Genomic DNA, 5990 nt, shown 5'->3' on the forward strand with positions numbered 1-5990 from the left:
ATTTACAATCTATATAACAAGTGAAGCCATGTCATTGCAGAATGCCACAGCACTGTATGCTTGGTTCCATCCACCTTGGCATGCAGGCTGTTAAGTTTCTAGCCACTCTAACCTCTTCTTTCTTCAGCATGACTCTTAGAAGCATGATGCCACCCTTTAGCCTAGCCTGCCTTAGAATAAAAGAAACATACTAGGAACTCACCTGCTTCTTCCCAAGTTCAAGATTGCTTTCCTTAAAGAACACATGGGTGGTGGTTACTGAAACAGCAGTATTTCAGCTGACTACCCATACTTATTTGTGTGACCCCCACCACTGAAGCCCCTCCCCACATTTAAAGGTATCTCCAATTTCTCGGTCAGAGTCGCATGAGCAGCTCTCTCTGCCATATCTGGTAGCAGTCACTCACTAATAAGCCCCCAGGCCCCCAGAAAGACATGCAACAGGTCAACAGCAGGTGCATAGCTGTGGTGGGACTGTGTTTACAGCACGGACGACTTCTGTCACTCAATTGACTGGAGGCACCAGTGGCTCCGCACACAGAGCTGTCCCAAGAGGTCAGTGCTGCCTGGCACTAAGCTGCAGTAAAACATAACCATCACAATGCTTTCATTATGCAGCTGTTCTGCTCGCGCCAACCATCAATCAAACACTGGTCTCTGCTGGTGGCTTCTGCAGGTGTCAGAGGGCAGAGCAGAGGGCAGAGAAGTTTGAGGTGTGTGTGTGTGTGTGTGTGTGTGTGTGTGTGTGTGTGTGTGTGTGTGTGTGTGTGTGTGTGTGTGTGTGCGTGCGTGCGTGCGTGTGTCCTCCTGACAGTGAGATAAGGTTAACTGATAACCACTTTCCCCCTGTCCTCGTATCCATTTGCCCTTTTTAAAATGGATGACATGGAGTTATTTTTGTACGCTCCTCACACAGGATGTACCGTACGGTACTATATGCCATTTTCAATTCACCTTTACTTTCATTCAACCTTACACAGCACAGGTACACAGTGAAATGAGAATGTTTGTGGGGACACAGTGCATTCCAAAGTTGCAGGGGCGTCATATTCAGCTCAGTAATGTGCAGAAGTAATCCATGCAGTCAAAATGATTTTACCCGGCCCAAGTAGACAAGTTATGTGTTTCCAGGCAAAATCGATATGATACTCTGATATAAACGGCAATGCATGGGCCGACGTTGAGAAGACAATAATGTGGGTGTCTGATGTCGGATGGCAGCTGTCCAGGCCTAGGTCAATGTAAAAACAGATGAATAATATATGAAATCATTGTAGCTATACTGTATACTGTACACACACAGAACAGCAACAGTGTTCTTCTACTTCCTGAGAACTTTTTGTTGCCAGGCAACATTAACGTCTTGGAAATTCTGTTGAAAACAAATGTAGTGCCTCCAGTAATGTTCCATTCTTAAAAAGACTAAATCGATACCTAAATAAAAACCTTGATAAAAAAGGAAACTGGAGTGATAAACACTTGTCTCCTACCCGTAGATACTATTCAAATCATTTGGGAATTGAATTTAAACAATCTATTTTGTACTAATGTTAAGACTGTTGTAATGTTAGCTATACCAGCTTACATATTTGGGTATTTCAGCTGTTAACAGACTGTAAAATTCCTATAGAGAGCAATAAATTATTCCTAAAGGACAGGGAAAAGATCTTATTGAACTGAGAGGATAATAACCAAAAACAGTGTGGCAGATGAATGATCTACTGATATACTGTTAACCTCACTGAAAATCACAAATAAATAGAACATGTCTGTAAAGGGGAGACTCGTGGGTACGGTACCAATAGAAAACATTCTCATTCAGATATCTTGAGGTGAGAGGTCAACGTACCCCTTTGAAAATGGCCATGCCAGTTTTTCCCTCGCCAAAATGTCGCCTAACCTTTCTTGATTTAGACCAGTATATGAGGCTAGAAAGTACATGTCTGTCTGTGACACAATAGAGTTTGCTTGTTGGCTTGGGATGGCATAGTCTCTCAGTGGTTAGCACTGTTATACACACTGTGTATATAGAAGAGTCGCGACATCTCCATTCACTCCAGTGGACCAGTTTTTTACTCTCAAGAGTTCCCAGAAGTAAGGTTCTGGATTAAGCAGCGCTGTCGAGTTGCAGCAAAATGGATCGTTTGTGATGCACTTTGAAAGGGTCCAACGTTTAAAGAATCAAATTGTATATTATCAGCTTTATTTTAGCATTCAAACATAGCGGCATCCTGGCTATTCATTGGCTACTGACTCACGCATTTTGGATCTCCGCTGACGCCACTCTCTTACTAGATTGCTCTGATGCTGCCTAACAGAGCTCCCTGGCTAGGGAAGAGCTTGGTGATTGGCTGAAAGAACAAGCCTCCCAGGCTGCAGCCTCAGAGTCGTCCATGGTGACAATATGATATATGATATTTCTTACCTTGCTGGTATTGATTTTATGTTTTTGTCTTTTCTTTTACTCCTCGAGTATGAAGCACTTTGTGACTGTGTTCTTAAAAGTTCTACATGAATAAAGATCATGGTGATGACATGATGATTATTATGGAAAGTCCTTATGTAAGATTGACAGTCATCCATATGCCCTAGGCTCACTGGTATCCCCAACCTACAGCAGGCATGGTTCCAGTGAGCTGAGAGCCTGGAAAATACAGACGGTGGGTGTACGGACCCACTGACCCTAAATTCTGCTCTTTGACCGAATACAATTACCATCTAAACACTGCAGATCCCCAGAGACACACGGAGAGCGGGTGAGAGCGACAGAGAGAGAGAGAGAGAGAGAGAGAGAGAGAAACAGGGAGAGAGAGAGTGGCTTTTAAGCTTTAAAAAAAAAGACAAGTGCAGGTTAGATAGCAACAGAGCCAGATTTAGACTAGGGAGTGGGCTGTGAAGCATGGTAGGGGGCAGGGGGCTTGATGAGACTGAGAGGTCCTGCTGTTTCCCTCCGCTCTGACACACACACACATGCGCGTGCGCGCACCACCCACGTTCCGTGCTACCGTTACCTTCTTCACTACACCCTCCTCTTCTCCAGCCTGGTTCTTAGTTGTCGTTAACAGGTTATTAGAGGGTGAACGGCAGCAAGTGAAGCTAATGAGTTGTTTATGCAAACGCTGTCCTTCACATGGCTCTTCAAAGCAATGGCTTTTGAAGCCTCCCCATGTTGAAACATGGGGACATTAGGATGGGATCAGACAGAGGGCAGTGCTGACGCTTGGCTAAATCTCACACATTACTCATGCACACACCCTGCTAATGTCTGCATAAAGCCTCGCTAATAAGCTGAGAAGTGTGTGTGTGAGAGAGAGGGAGAGAGAGAGAAGGATCGACAGATCAGCAGATGGTATATGTGGATGTGTGTGTGTGTGTGTGTGTGTGTGTGTGTGTGTGTGTGTGTGTGTGTGTGTGTGTGTGTGTGTGTGTGTGTGTGTGTGTGTGTGTGTGTGTGTGTGTGTGCGTGCGTGCGTGTGTGCATGCGTGCGTGTCAGCCCACATGTGAGTCGGAAACAAATGGAAATACACAATTATTTGAAAATGCAGCAGTATGTACAGACAGTAGGGATGGGAAGATTCACCGTTTCATCGGATCGGTGCACCGGCATAACGGCTCAAGATGCGATTGCACTGGTTAACAAAAAGTGTGCATCGGATACAATTTGGGGTTCAACTCGCATCGCATCGTTTCAAACATCTTTGCATTGGTCAAATCGCATTTATATTAGTAGAGGCTCTACAGTATGAGAAACAGCATAAATGAGATAGCTGAGTTGCAGTAGCCTACTAGAAACAAAAACAAATATGTAAAGTTAAAAAAGGATAATTCAGGTTAAGTTAATTTAGGATTTGCTGCCAAAGAAATCAAATGAAACTTTTGTACCTTGAATTGCGTTGCATCATTATTTTTGCATCGTGTTGAATCACATCGTATCACAATAGGGCTGAGTCGTATTGTTGTGAACATGTGTTGACTCCAATCATGTTGAATCGCACTACAGCACAATACGGGCGAGTTGTATAATCGTATGGCATCAGTAGCTGCTTGCTTCATACAGTGCTACATACATAACATAGCCTATTTACAGTAATAGTACTATACACAGACACAAACAAGGAAGTGCTTAGATGAACCAACTACCCAAGTACAGAAGGTGAGGCTGCCAGACTCATGATCATGACGCAGGTACTGAAGCACGCAGGCCGAAGCATACCATCCACTCAAGCTCACGCAGTGCCGAAGCATACCATCCACTCAAGCTCACGCAGTGCCGAAGCATACCATCCACTCAAGCTCACGCAGTGCCGAAGCATACCATCCACTCAAGCTCACGCAGTGCCGAAGCATACCATCCACTCAAGCTCACGCAGTGCCGAAGCATACCATCCACTCAAGCTCACGCAGGCCGAAGCATACCATCCACTCAAGCTCATGCAGTGCCGAAGCATACCATCCACTCAAGCTCACGCAGTGCCGAAGCATACCATCCACTCAAGCTCACGCAGTGCCGAAGCATACCATCCACTCAAGCTCACGCAGTGCCGAAGCATACCATCCACTCAAGCTCACGCAGGCCGAAGCATACCATCCACTCAAGCTCACGCAGGCCGAAGCATACCATCCACTCAAGCTCACGCAGGCCGAAGCGAAGCATACCATCCACTCAAGCTCACGCAGGCCGAAGCGAAGCATACCATCCACTCAAGCTCACGCAGGCCGAAGCGAAGCATACCATACACTGGAGCACGCAGGCTGAAGCATATCCATTGAAGCTCCCATAGATTTCACTTTGTACCATGCCCACTCATCTTGCTTTATATAAGTAGGAACTCTCTCTGCGTGTGTGTGTGTGTGTGTGTGTGTGTGTGTGTGTGTGTGTGTGTGTGTATGTGTGTATTAATACGTGCGCAGGCGCGCATTAATAGTTTCTTCCAGCTATAAACACATTACTCATTTACACTGAGGGGAGCCATCATGAGTACCCATCAATCCGTGTAGGAAGCCCCTGAAGCCCCTGGCTAGGCACGGTGCGGGGAACACACACACACACACACACACACACACACACACACACACACACACACACAGAGGGAGAGAGAGATTGAGTGAGCGAGAGAGAGGTACAAAAGATTGATTTGCTGCTATGTGGGTTCTAGTCCCCTCCTATGCCCCTGTACCTACCACCTTGTAGTCTGCTGATGGATGGCAGTTATATTGCCAGGGCCACACCACCCACCAGAGGCAAGGACAGCCAGTCTCAGGCAGCAGGGCAGCATGCTGACGGTGTGTATTGTTGTGTAGGAGTTTGTGCCTGCACTGCACAGGGGTCCACACACACACACACACACACACACACACACACACACACACACACACACACACACACACACACACACACACACACACACACACACACACACACACACACACACACACACACACACACACACACACACACACACACACACACACACACACACACACACACACAGTTTGTGTCTGCACTGCACAGGGGTCCGAGCGGCCGCTGTGGACATTTTGGTGACAGCAGAGGTCAAGAGAAGATAGAAGAGGGGCAGCATGTGCAAACAGCCCACTTATGTCATGTGGCTTTGTCCTCAGCCACTGCATAGTAAAAAGCACCACTATTAGCTGAGCAGATATATGCCATAAAACCCCCATGATATGACGGTACTGCATCATGTATGCAGGCTTAAAGGTGCCAAATTGGATTTTCATTCATTATAATGGATTACAACAATAGGTATAGATTCTTCAATTGCTCTCGTGAAAGATGTCTCACTCGTCCTATGCAAAGTTGAACAGTGAAGCTAAAGGACACAAAGGGCTGAGGATTAAGAATGTGACTTGTTGCCATGTGCCATGAATGCTTAATGAGAGGTAACTGTTCGAGGGCTTGTGGATGTAAAGGCCGCTACCAACAGCAGCTGAATAATTGAAGAGGTTGTTGCATGGTGCATGGCGTGTG

The sequence above is a fragment of the Poromitra crassiceps genome (genome assembly GCF_964638095.1).
Source record: "Poromitra crassiceps genome assembly, chromosome: 12".
NCBI lineage: Eukaryota > Metazoa > Chordata > Actinopteri > Beryciformes > Melamphaidae > Poromitra > Poromitra crassiceps.